Below are 14,142 nucleotides of genomic sequence, written 5' to 3' on the forward strand. Positions count from 1 at the left end.
TTGGAGGCAGTTGCTGAGACCAGGACTGCACTTACTTGAGTGCCTGTCCCCACAGCATTCCTCATAGAGCATCCTTCCTCTCTCCCCATAGTCTGCCACTCTCATAAGAGTGCAGTCCATAGGCAAATGGGGAATTCTTCCACACTTCAAACCACTGCTGCTACAGTGGCTTCACCTGTGGACTGTCCTACTCATGAGAGGGATATAGGGAGCAAACATCCCTCCCTGGGGAAGGGGATGTGCCCCACTTCCTCACCTTTGCATGCTTAAAAAAATAATAACTTGGCATTTCTGGAATCCCTTCAGGGAATCAGCCATTCAGACCCCGTCCATTGCACAACCACCAAAACCAAGCATGAGGATGGTGCAGACAGTGGGCTGCGTAGCTGACCCTTCCAGATATTCAAAATTTCCAGGACAGGGCTGTCATTGTGGCCCATGTAGATCTTGAAGCATGGAGATTCCTGGGAGTACAGAGCCCTGGTTTCCAACCACTCCATGCTGGCTACGTCGCCTGTTCGGGACAGTGGGTACAGGTGAATATACCATCATTGGTGGGAGGGTTGGCAGGGTATGAGCTTTGACAGGGTTTTGGTGGCAGTCGCTGAGACCAGGACTGTACTTGCCCTAGTGCCCATCCCTACAGCCTTCCTGCATGGATCATCCTCCTTTGCTCCCTGTAGCCTCACTCTCGTGATAGGGCGGCCAGCCCATGGGCAGATGGGGAATTAGCTTGCACTCTGATGACCCACTGCTGCCGCAGTGGCTTCATCTGTGGACTGTCCTGCTCATGAGTAAGATTTAGGGAGCAAACATACCCCCTGGGGAAGGGGCTGGGCCTCCCTTCCCCACCCTTTCTGTGTGAAGAATAGAACTTGTCTGCTCTGGAATTCCTTCTAGGGGGGTCTGCGTTTCAGACCCTGCCAATAGCACCCCCCAAAAAAAAGAATTGGCATGGATGGTGCAGGAATTTGGCTGTGGAGCAAATCCTTCCAGCCATTTGAAATTCCCATGGGACATTGTTGTGGCGTATGTAGATGAGCCACATCGTGGCACCCTGGGAAAGTGGAGATGGCATTTCCAGCAAACCCTGCCAAGCCATGTGGGCGTAGTGGGCAGAGAAATCCATGCGGATGTGTTGGGGGCAAACTGGCTGCCAGATGAATGGTTATAATCCTGCTCTCTGCCATCCACTGAGACTGGAAAAGGTGTTGCTGGGGTTCCTTCCCCGGGGCTTGAAGGGGCATAGCATCCTGGCGGGGCATTCACAGCGCTCCAGCCTGCATGTGTGCCACCATGGCCTGTCACTCTCAGGAGAAATCAGTCCTGATCTGTAAAGGCAGGACACTATCCGGATTTCACACGTGCATCACATGAGCATCCTGATTGCTTCCGTGGATGGTTCTTCTCATGAGTATGACTTTGGGAGAAAACCTTTCCCCCACCCTCCGGGGAATGGGATGGGAAGGACCCACCTTCCCCACCCTTTCTGTGTCAAGAATAGACCTTGATTGCAGCAGCTTCCCTGCCTTTGAGCTCCCCCCCCCCATCCTGGCAGGGTACCCTGCTTGTGACACCAATTGGGGTGTTTGTGCTTGTGGACACCCTTGTCTGTTGCCCCCCAGAGGCTGAGCAGCTTGACAGGCTGGCTGGTACAGGATGGGGCATGTTGGCGTCCCTGTAGCCTGGCAACTCTATAGCTTTGGAGGGGCAGGGCTAGTTTTCTAAGCGTCTGCCAGTGAGAACTGCTGAAAGCCTGAAGCGGCTGGTCTGCGCCACTGCCTCTATGACTGGAGTTAGGTAATGGGCACTTGCCTGCAATAAGGACAGGATTGTCTTCAGACGTAATGCTTCAGCAGCAAAACCACTGTTATTGGTGGCAAACCATTGAAAAAAGCTCAGGTCCCAATTGGAGTTTGCCGGGGCAAACTGGAGTTAACTTTTGAGGCCTAACAGGGATTTTGCACATTTGGATGTACTGCAGTTACAAACACTGGGGCTATTCTCATGATCAGCCAAAATAGGAGAGCCTAGCCTGATTTTGGCTGATTGTGTAAACCACCAGGCTTGCAGGCGAGCCCGGTGGCTTACAAGCGGCTAGCCCACTTTTTTAGCCCGCCCCAAAGCCCGGGTTTGCGGAGCGAGTGCTCCGCACACCCGGGCTTTCCAATTGTGAGTAGCCATGGCATAGCTCTGCAGCGCAGCTACTCATGAGGAGACCCCTGGAAGGGAGGCAAAAAGCTGTCTCCTGGCTCCAGGGGTCTCCAGAGCTGGCGCAGGGCATACTGGAGGTTCCGGGGGCCGCATGTTCCCCGAGCTCCCCAGCCCCCACCGGCTCTGCCACGGAGCCGGCAATCATATGGGTGGCCAATCTGGCCACCCAGGGCTCCCTCCCTGCTCGTGTGCGGGGAGAGCAGGTTTAGCCCGCTCTCCCCCCTCACCCCACCAAACCGGGTTTCACTGATCATGACACCCAGCTCACTGTTAGCTTTAACTGCAGTTAAACTGTACATCTGAACCAGCCCTCTGTGGAGAAGGGGATAAGATAAAATCAACAACTGTTCCCTGTCTTTCCATTCTTTTCAATGGGCCTTTGACTGGTATTGTCTAAAACTGTATATGCTGGAGATTAGGAGGGGTCCAGAACCAGATTTTAGTAAGAGAGGAGTTTGGTAATTAGTTTTGTTGTCTTCATTCACCCACCTTTTTGAAAGTTTTCTATGGTATGCCCAGCTGTGATCGGAGTTTATTGTAAAAGCCTAGACACAATCACTTTTGTGTACAAAAGGTGGAGCTGGGGAAATAAAACACTGAGGTCATTCACACAATCAAAAACTGTTTTATACCCAGGTTTGGAACTGTGTGTGTTCCCAGTTTTCAGTTGTGTAGAAGCAAGGTAGGAGGAAAAGCTACCCAGGTTCTCCTCCAATCTGGCTTTCACAGAGCCTAAAACTGAGAGCACACCCAGCTCCCAAACCTGGGTAGAACACAGTTTTTGATTGTGTGAATGACCTCAGTGTCTATTCGATGTACCTTTGCTATCTGATTCCAATTGACTTGGGAAATAGTTTATAGACATTAATGAGCTTTACCCATGGTATCTCTCAGAGGCACTCTAACCCCTGGACCTTGGGGACCTGGCCCGTGGCCTCCACAGTCGGGGGGGGGGGGCAAAGGACCAGAGGGGCCTCCTGGGGCCTCCTGCCACCATCCCACGCCCGCCACAGTGCTACGAATGGCCAAAAGTTACCTTACTTTTAACCGCCAATGTGCGGGGGCGGGGGTCAGCCGAACAGGCCTCCCTCCACCCTGTGGTGGTGGCGGGTGTGGGCAGAGAGGCCACTGGACCTCCTTGTCTGGCCTAGTGGTCCTTGAAAATTACGAGGCTCTCCTTTCTGCACAGGCGTGCTGGAGCACCTCACAGTTTTCAAGGACCGCTAGGCCAAACAGGCCGAGTCGCCGCTCTGCCTGCCACTGCCACCATAGGGCTGCGGGAGGCCTGCTCAGCTCACCCCCCAGTTCACCCCGGCCATGCAGATTTGTGCCAAAAAAAGAGTGATTTTTGGCAGTTCAGCATGACAGGGAAGATGGTGGCAGGGAGGCCTTGCGGGTGGGGGACTTGCGGCAGGCGCGGTCTGGCCTCCAGTTTTACCTTGGTGCACCTCTGGTATCTCTGTAGGCAACATGATTAAAGGGTTACCTCTGGTGCGATAGTAAATAAAACAACTTCCTCTTTGCAGATCTGTGCTAACCATTTTGGCTAAATCAGAGGAAACATCTGGATTAAAAACAATTCCCAAATTAGATCACTATTAATCAGTAGTTGATGAAGTACTTTTCAGTGGCTAAATGACATAATCATTTCCAGCAAATCCTGTAAAAGAACAATTTTGTTTCATATGAATGGAATGTCTTGCATTGATTTGTTTCATTTGCATGTGTTACTTCTCCCTGTTTAAGCTTTGGTTTGGATCAAAACCACAATTTGATGTGCATCGTATAGTAAGGATCACTTGAATAGGCGATTGAAAGGATCAGACATTGAATGAGAACAGGCTTTCAAAACAAGTCCTCTAGCTACAAAAGCAATTGTTCCCATATAACTGAAGACATATGATTGAACCGTTATTATTCATGAAATAGGGTTTTATGCTATTGACACACACACACACACACACACACACACACACACACACACACACACAGTTGTTTCTGACAGCTCTCTGGATATTTTCAACCGTTCAGTTGGTAGGGCTTCCCCACCACCAAAAAAAGAGATCCTGTCAAGGACTCGGCTATCGTTGGATTGTTTGTCCACTGTCAGTGCATGCTATCTGGTCTGCAGCTTGAGAGTGTCCTGGATCTGGGCTTTCTTCTGGATTATCAAGCATTGACAGATGCCAAGGCTAGGAACAGCTTTAACAACCATGCCAACTGTGCCCTTTCTGAGATGAGTGACCTTGGCACTGATGTACATATCCTAGCAATCTCTCATTTGGGCTAAGGTAATGTGCTATATGTGGGGCTGTCCTTGGAGACAGTTCAGAAACTTCAGTGGATCCAAATTGCAGTAGGTAGATTTAGTCACTGTTGGTAGCTGCTGAAAGCATATAGTATCAATTCTGAAGGTTCCACCGGTTGCCAATATATTACATTTAAGATGCTGGTTATTACCTCTAAAGCCCATATGGTCTGCATTTAGGATAATTAACAGAGCGCCTTCTCTCATATAACCCCTCCTCTGCAATTTTCAGTGATCCAGTAGCACTTGTGCCATAGGTACAGGTCCCACTGCCACCAGAGAAATAATTGTTAGTTGTTAATAGATCTTTCTTGATAGTGGCCCTGCGCATATTGAATTCAAATGTTTGTTATGGATATGCATTCCTTTCTGAGTGAATGGGAAATGGGTTTGAATTGGACCCCTTTTGGGCTCTATTTCATTCACTCAAAAGCAAATGAGAAAAGTTACTGCATGAAACAAATGACACATTTATTCTTGTAATGCGGTAGCTTACCCCGTAACACAGCAGCCAGCAGTGGCAAGCTCTTATTTTTAGCCATTTGGCAGTCTTTGTGGTAGTTCCATTTCCCGCCCCCCTACAGTGCTTCAAAAAATGGTAGCTGCCAAAAATGATGGTTGCCATTTCCCACCCACCAATGTTTTTTCACTGATCTGAAAACCACATTTGTGACATTATGCGAGGAAAATGGCCAATGCCAGACAAGAAAGAAAGAAAGAAAGAAAGAAAGAAAGAAAGAAAGAAAGAAAGAAAGAAAGAAGGAAGGAAGTCTTCAAAATCACAGTACTCAGCTCTACCTCTATTTTTTCTCTGACGCAGGTTGTCCTGCTATCTTGGTGTTCCTTGATGCCTGGCCATGTTTCAGGCCTGAATGGAGTTGATTAGATTGAATTAATGACAGTGTGAAGGATGAGCCTAATCCTCCATTTTGTCGGTTATGTTGTAAAATGGCTGCCTGGTTACTTCTGTGTATTGTTCCATTCTAAGGTCAAAAGTTCAATGTTTCTGTTAAACTGTTCTGTCTAGAAATTGGAAAAAAATTGTCTAGTTTTCGTTCTGATTTGGTAACTTCAAAATAAGTGGGTGGAGTTACAGGTATAAATAAAGAAGCTCTTGGCAAGCTGACAGAGGAGTTGGGTTAAGAAGTGTTGACAGAGTTTCTGAGGACAGAGCTAAGAAATCACTAAGAGAGTTGAGCTGAGAACTCTCTAAAGAGCTGGAACACTCTCAGAAGTGGGAGAAAAAACAAGCAGTACTGGAGACAGAGCAAGTCCTGTTGCTGAGCAAAGAAAAGAGCAAGGCATGCTGCAGAGCTGACATGAATTTAAGGAAGAAAAGCGTGAGGCACAGACTGGACATATTTATCTCCCTTTTTATTTGTTCCTTTGTGCTCATATAGTTACTGGTTTTTTTCTGTCATGTGTTTTCTAAAAGCCTACTGTTTTGAATTGAACTATATTTCCTAAGTAAAACTTAACTTTTGAAGTCAAATCTGTGAAGTCTCTGTCTTCCCCATCCCATGCTTAGAGGCCTGACCGCCCTGCCCATCTTTTGAGTTGGAGACAGAGATCTGGAGGGCTGGGAAGCAGAAACAGCCAAAGAAAATAAAGAATTTTACTTGGTGGCAGCAATGAAGCTTGATCCATCATGGGACTGGTCGAGACCAGGCCATGACAGATAGTGAAAAGCATCTATGACCAAGAAGCCTCTGTAGTTTAGACTCCTTTGGCCATAGCTGATGTTTAACTTCTCCTGGTCAAATCAGAGCTTTGAGATACTCTTGGATCGACAGTTGGTCCTGAAAGCTCAGGTTGCAACAGCGGCCAAGAGTGCCTCACCATTGTACGTTTAGTTGGCTGAACTCAAGGATGGCTCGTTGGGGGTGGGGGGAAGTGACTGCCCCAGAAAAGTGGATTGCGCCCCACCCCACTAGGGATGTGCACGGAACCAGCGGGGGCCAGTTCGATGGCGGGAGATGGCTTTAAGGGTGGGGGTAGGTGCACTTATTCCCCCCCCCACACCGCATTTCCCCCACCGGCACGTAAGTCCTTAAGAGCCCATCAGGGCAAAAGCTTACCTCCCTGCCGTCCCATGACGCCATTTACTGAATGTAGGCGGAAGAAGGAAGTGTGATTGCGTGCACCCAAGGTGAGTGTGATGTGCGTGTGCAAGAGAGTGACATGCGCAGTTGCTCTTCCTACTTCCGGCTACATCTGGTAAACAGAGGCACGGAGTGGCAGGGAGGTATGCTGCCACCCTGATGGGCTCTTAAGGACCGCCGGTGGGAAAAATGCAACAGGGGGAGTAGGTGCAGCACATCCGCCCTTAAAGCCATGCCACCTGCTGTTGAATCTTCATGCTGGCAAGGGTTCGAACTGGTTCAGAGGCCCGTAAAAGGGCCTCCAAACCAGTTCATGCACATCCATACCCCCCACTGGATCTATTTCTAATTTACTAATATGTGGGGCACAGCTCACTCACCTATGTATGCATTTTGCTCCTTCTGTGCCACCACTCAATTTTTTTCCTAGTCCCATCACTGGCTGAACCACTTTCAGCCAAGCATTCACTCTTAATTATACCATTTCATGAGCCAAGGTAGGATTGCCATGCATGAGGAGAGATGTTCTTGATGACTGCTTCTCAAATGTGTTACCTAATATTTATTCCTGCTGGATATTCTCCTGAGTCTGTGCATCTTCTGGAAATTGTACTGTTCTTTTGTGTTCTGGAGGCAAGTGACATAGTAGTATGGGGTACAGTTTTAATATTTCTTTGTTTACTTATTTTATTTTAACTTTTTAAGAGCTAGTTCACATGACTATGAATCCAACTAACTCTTCACTTATCCAGGATAACTCAGCTGGCGTACTCCTAATTTTCACTCCTATGTAAAACTATGCCACAGTGGGTGGTGTGGGCTAGCTAGGATTTTTGAAATAGGATAAGAGCAGGGCTAGAGATGTGCCTTTGGGAGGTGCCGAACTGGCTCAGGCACCTGCAGCCAGACCAGTTAGGCAAGGCAGGGAGCTGTTCCCTTAAGAAGCAGGTAAGCAGGTCCTTTCCTGCTCCACTGCCACCCTGTCACTTTTCCAGGCGCAGCACTCACTCAATGAAAGGCTGGGTGGCTGTGACGCTGTTTCCTGCAGTCTGCCCACAATGTCGGCACACACATGGCTGCCACACTTTCACAGCGGCTATGCATGTGCAGGCTGCAGGGAACAGCACCGCAGCGATGCATGGCCTTTTGTTGAGTGAGCACCATGCCCAGAAAAACAGTGGAAGGGCAGCAGAACAGGCAAAGACCTGCTTACCTGCTTCTTAAGGGAACCACTCCCTGCCCCACCTGTGCTTGTATGAGCGGTTTGTGCATATCCCTAATCAGGGCTAGCCAAGTAGAGCCTCCCATTCAGCAAACAATCATTTTTTGAGGATTTAACCAGGATTCCCACTCAAAGATGAGTGAAAACTGGGTGCAGGCCTGGTGAGTTGTCCTGGATAAGCAGAAGGTTAGTCTCTTTGTCATGTGATCAGGCCTTAACAACATGTTTTAAAATGTTATTTCCACTCAAGTCTTTCAAGTGAGGCAAGATGCCCATAGATACTTACCTGCTCACTCCAAAACAAAGGAAAAGGGTGTTTAGCCTTCAACTCTTGCTCAGTTCAAAATATGATCTCAAACATTATTTGCTGTCCAGGACTATAATGTGTGATACCAATGCACTAGTATGATTGCACAGATGTTTTGGATAACTAAATTTTTGTAAAAACAGGACAATTTTCTTTTTTTGGCAGCCTACCTATGATAGATACTTTATCAGGTGGCTACATGAAAACTTGAACAGTAATTTGGATTAGTTCCTGTTGGAGTTGTATCTAAATTATGTGTGTTAACCTGTCAAAATGGTTCAGGGATAATAGAAGAAAATAGCATTCTTGTCAAACATCCCTCTTAGTAGAGATTATCATAATTAAATTTTGTTGCTGCCGGGCCAACTGAAAATCATATGTGTAAATTTGTCAGCGACTAACTGGATACTTTCCAAGAAACTGGTTGTTTTTCCGCAGCATTTTATATACATGTCTGAAATAGACTGAATAGAATATGTTGACCTAGGAGGATAATGATTCCCAGACTTGTTACCTTAGGAACTCACTAACAGAAATGTGCTGTTTGGGATCTACCTGCCAGTTTCATCTCTGGACCAGATATCAATCCCACTTTAGACCTTTCTAGCACAAGGCCAAGGCACTGCTAGCTTAGGCTGAAACTGTTCATAAGCTACCCATGAGCTACTTGCAAATCCCAGTCCAGCCTTTGGTGAACACTGTCTAGGAAACTTGCTCAAGCAAGAATGAACTCATGGACTAATCAATGGGGAAATAATGAGGGAGGACACAAGGAAATGAGACAAGGAGGCTATTCACATGATGAGAGAAAATCAGGCTAACGTAGGCTAGCCAGATTTTCTCCCATTGTGAGAAAATGTGAGCTGTGAGCCCGGTGGTTCCTAAGCGGGTCACCCGCTTGAGTAGCCGGGTGCTAAAACCAGCTGATTTTTTCTGATCGTGAGTTGCTTCGGTGCCGTGCTGCAGCAACTCATGAGGAGACCCCCAGAGGGGAGGTGAAAAGCCACCTCCTGGCTCGGAGGTCTCTCCAGCATGCCCCCACTCCCCCCAGCACCTGCTGGCTCTGTGATGGAGCCGGCAGTCATGTGGGCAGCTGGTTCGGCCACCCAGAACAGACTGCTGGGTCGTCTGCGGGAAGAGCGGGCTAAGCTTGCTCTCCCTGCCAACCCTGCCGAGGCGGTTCCCCACTGATTGACTAATTGCCAAGAAATTTAGACCTGACAAAAGGAAGTACTTTTTCACACAACACATAATTATTCTATGGAATTCTCTGCTACAAGATGTGGTGACAGCCACCAACTTGGATGGCTTTAAGGCAGGGTTAGATAAATTCATGGAAGATAAGTCTATCAATGGCTGCTAGCCCTGATGGCTATAGGCTACCTCCATGTTCAGAGGCAGGAGGCCTCTGAAACCCAGTCGCAAGAAAGCAACAGCAGGAGAGGGGGCATGCCTTCATCTCTTGCTTGTTGGGTTCTCAGAGGCATCTGATGGGCCACTGTGGAAAACAGGATGCTGGACTAGATGGGCCTTGGGCCTGATCCAGCAGGGCTGTTCTTATGTTAATAAGAAAAAGGGCTGGATAAACATTGCAGGGCCAGAAACTAGGAGCTATATACTAAGGATGGGAGGAAACACAAGTCAGCTAAAAAATCTGTTTAGACTATGGAACTAAATAGAATTTGCTAGTCCCTGTGTGCAAAAAAGTCACCCTTCCCTGCAGTACATTTGCAGGTAGTGCATTTGCAGGTAATGGTTCATTTACAGATGAGCTATTAAAGAGAATGGGATGCTTCTCTTTGTTTATGTAATCGTTTTCACACATTATGTTCAATACCCATACAAGTGTACAGTGTATACAGATACAGATATAGAATATATCTGTATACAGTGTATAAAAGTACAGGTATAGAAATTGAATTAATAATAATAATAATAATAATAATTATTATTATTATTATTATTATTATTATTAACTGGAATAATAGCAGATGAAGTGATGCAACACTTATTAACTAACAAACAGCTCCCAGCTGAACAGAAAGGAAATTGCCTGAACACCAGAGGCACAAAAGACCAGCTGCTGATTGACAAAATGATTTTAGAAAATTACAAGAGAAGAAAAACAAATTTAAGTGTTGCATGTATTGACTACAAGAAAGCCTTCAGTTCATTGCCTCACACATGGATGCTAAAATGTTTAGAAACAACTGGTGTCAGCAAAAACATTCAGATATTTATTTTAAAAGAAATCAGCATGTGGAGTACACAGTTAACAATCAATGGCGAGACACTTGGACAGGTTAGCATTAGAAGAGGCATTTTCCAAGGGGACTCACTATCCCCTCTGTTGTTTGTAATCGCCATGACCCCACTTTCACAAATACTAAATAAAACAGGCCTCAGATACCAAACATCTAAAACATCAAGTCAAATCAACCATCTGCTGTACATGGACGATCTGAAGTTGTATGGAAAGTCCCAGTCAGAAATTGAATCACTGCTACACACTGTCCGTATATTCAGTAGCTATATAGCAATGGAGTTTGGACTATACAAGTGTGCTGCATTAATAATGAACAGAGGGAAAATAAGAAAAACAGAAAGAATAGAACTATCCAATGGAAGCAACATCAAGAACCTGGAAGAGAAAGAACCTTACAAATACTTGGGCATTCTCCAGGCTGATAACATTGCACACGCTGAAGTTAAAACAAAAATTGGAAGTGAGTACATCAGGAGAGTTAGAAAGATCCTCAAGTCCAAACTCAATGGCGGGAACACCATACAAGCCATAAACACCTGGGCTATACCTGTTATCAGATACACTGCAGGAATAATAGACTGAACCCAGGCAGAGCTAGAGACGCTAGATCGTAAGACCGGGAAAATCATGACCATCAATCATGCTCTGCACCCCTGCAGTGATGTAGATAGGCTATACCTCCCTTGTGGCTCAGGTGGAAGAGGAATGCTGCAAGTCCATCAAACAGTAGAGGAGGAGAAAAGAGGCCTTGAAGAATATATAAGGGACAGTGAAGAAGATGCACTTAAAATGGTCAATAAAGAAACCTATTCAACACCAATGAAACAAAGCAAGCCTACAAGAAAGAACAAGTCAAGAACCGAGCAGGAAAATGGAGAAATAAGCCCCTGCATGGTCAATATTTGCACAATATAAGTGGAAAATCAGACATCAGCAAGACCTGGCAATGGCTTAAGAATGGCAACTTGAAGAAAGAAACAGAGGGTTTAATACTGGCTGCACAAGAACCGGCACTAAGAACAAATGCAATAAGAGCAAAAGTCAAAAAGTCAACAACAAACAGCAAATGCCGCCTTTGTAAAGAAGCAGATGAAACAGTGGACCACCTGATCAGCTCTTGTAAAAAGATTGCACAGACTGACTACAAACAAAGGAATGACAAGGCAACAGGGAACATCTGCAAAAAATACAAGCTACCTGTAGCCAAAAATTGGTGGGACAATAAAATCGAAAAAGTTGAAGAAAATGAAGATGCAAAAATATTATGGGACTTCCGACTACAAACAGACAAACAATACACCAGATATAACTGTAGTCAAGAAGAAAGAAAAACAAGTTAAAATAATCAACGTAGCAATACCAGGGGATAGCAGAATAGAATAAAAAGAAATAGAAAAAATCACAAAATACAAAGAACTACAAATTGAAATTGAAAGGCTGTGGCAGAAAAAGACCAAAATAGCTTTACTGGGAACAGCCTATATTCTGCGACGATATCTATAACAACAACAACATTGACAATAAAATTCAGCCATCCCAGGTCCTTGGGAAGGACTCTTTGTCTGGATAAAACAAACCAGTCAATAACACCTTCCTAACTGTGTAAACAAGAGATAATAATAAAAATAATAATCTGTACACAGGTACAGTACACTTATTCATATGTTATGCTGAGCACAGGTAAAGAAGTACCCTTCCTGTCTGTACCATGCATTCCAGGTCCCCGTACCCATGTTCACTTTTACAATGAATGCAAGTACAGGCATGGACACAAAAATATGTGCACTCATACAACATAATGTCTGAAAAGGGTTTGTGTGATACAACTTACTTGCAATTATAGTGTGAATACCTTGATTAATGCTAAGAGGAAGGGCTCGATGAAAATGCAGAGGTGGCATAGACCAACCATTCTACATAATGCCCTATTTGGTCTGCCTTCATTCACTTTTGTGTATGGTCTGAGAGGAGAGACAGTTTATGAATATTCTCTGCAAACAAGCCCTGCATCCATGATGGGACCCATTTCTCTCTCTCTGATTTTGCAGCAAGACCTCTTTAACCAGGTGTTTGCCCCCTATGAATGGTCAGTTGTGAGGAAGCGGGATCAATGTCTGCCCAAGCACTCCAAAATCGGTTCATGCTTCTGAACACCATGTCTAAACTTTACTTGCTGCTTTCCTGCTTTTCAGTTTCTGGTTACTTCACTATGTTGTGTGTCATTCACTTATGTTTTAGCAGAAGTCTAATATGCCTCTTGGCCTTATGCCTGGATAGCTTTGGGGACTTTTGAATAGATAAAAATGGATATAGATAAATGTAGCCCAAGGCTATCATAAAGAGGTTAAATGTGTGTTTAAGTGAAACAAATTACTATTCCCAGATATAATTACTAAAGAATGATGGGGTATTTTTGTCTTTAGTGGTGAAAGCATTGCAGAACTGGAATCATCAATAACATCCATTTCAAGGAATTGTTTTGCTCATTGCACTCAATATAAAGTGAAAATGACAACTGCATTGTGATGTTCTTTAACAATAGTTTAAAAATCAAATGTAATATTCCAAATATTTTCACCTATTTCAATGTCCGTGTTAACATGTCTGTTATTCATTTTACACAGACTCAACATCCTTGATTTCGTGTATCCGTGATTGCATAATTCACATCCGACTTTGGTATACATAGAAAAAACCAGCAAAAAAAATGGTTAATATTTATATATCTTTGAGTCGGGGTGGTGGAAATGACCTCAGAGCTCATTTCCACCTGCCATTTTATGTACGGGAACAATTTTCTGGCTTGTTTCTATTAAAAATGAAAAAAACCCACTTTTTCATGGAAAAAACGAAAATTGCAGGATTTGGGGGCATTGCTGGAAACCTGGGGACAGACTAAGCATTGGAGGGCAACCCCTGCCCCCATTTCCCCCACTTTCACACCATTTTTCAAGTCCTTCTGCACTGTTCTCATCCGCCCCCTCACACTGTTTTCACCCTTTTGCCTAACTGCCACAGGAACCTACCCTCCCAATTCCCATTGCCCAAATGCCCCATTATCCATAGTTTTACTATTTGCGGTCCCCCCCAAGCAACGGAACCCCCTCGATGGATAATGGGGTTCTTTTGAACAATGTACAGATGTATAAATCTGCTAACCTAAGCATATTGCTAAATTCAAAAATTAAACTCTATGTCAGACTATTTTGAAATATTTAGAGCTTTTTTTCATTGTTGACATGCTTTGTAAAAATTACTGTGTGTGCTCCCAATTTTCTGTTGTATGGAAGCAAGGTAGGAGGAAAAGCTGGATAGCTTTTCCTCTTATCTGGCTTCCACACAATCACTTCTACCCAAGTTTTCCTCCTACCTTGTTTCCACACAACCAAAAATTGGGAGCACACACAGCACCTACCTTAGCCAAGGTCAACGGAGCGAGTGCTCCATTAACCTTGGCATTTTGCCCGTGTGTTGTCACAGCGCGCGGTGGCACATGGGTAGACCTTATTGATTGTGCAAATGTCCTCAGTGAGTTTTTTGTGTTGTACCATTCCCCACCCCCACCCCCCAAAAATGGCTAGATAATTCACATGATTTTATGACTGTGTAAAGAGTGCCTATAATGAGTGTGTAGAGTTTGGCACGTGCTAAAGAAATGATGGTTCTTTCATCATGTACTCACCTAACAGTACAGTTCATATGTACTGCATTGAATTAGGCAAC

The 14,142-nt window shown here is 45.1% G+C and overlaps 1 long non-coding RNA gene across 1 annotated transcript in view; it reads right to left on the minus strand.

The window, feature by feature from the left end:
• The window catches only part of LOC128352131 (uncharacterized), a 42,254-nt gene extending 36,781 nt beyond the window's left edge, over positions 1-5,473 (minus strand). The window contains exon 1 of the long non-coding RNA XR_008320225.1: positions 5,321-5,473. This is a non-coding gene — a long non-coding RNA (uncharacterized LOC128352131). The remainder of the gene's footprint in view (positions 1-5,320) is intronic.
• Positions 5,474-14,142: the final 8,669 nt, after the last annotated feature.

This window comes from Hemicordylus capensis, chromosome 3 (genome assembly GCF_027244095.1).
Source record: "Hemicordylus capensis ecotype Gifberg chromosome 3, rHemCap1.1.pri, whole genome shotgun sequence".
NCBI classification, from domain to species: Eukaryota; Metazoa; Chordata; class Lepidosauria; order Squamata; family Cordylidae; genus Hemicordylus; species Hemicordylus capensis.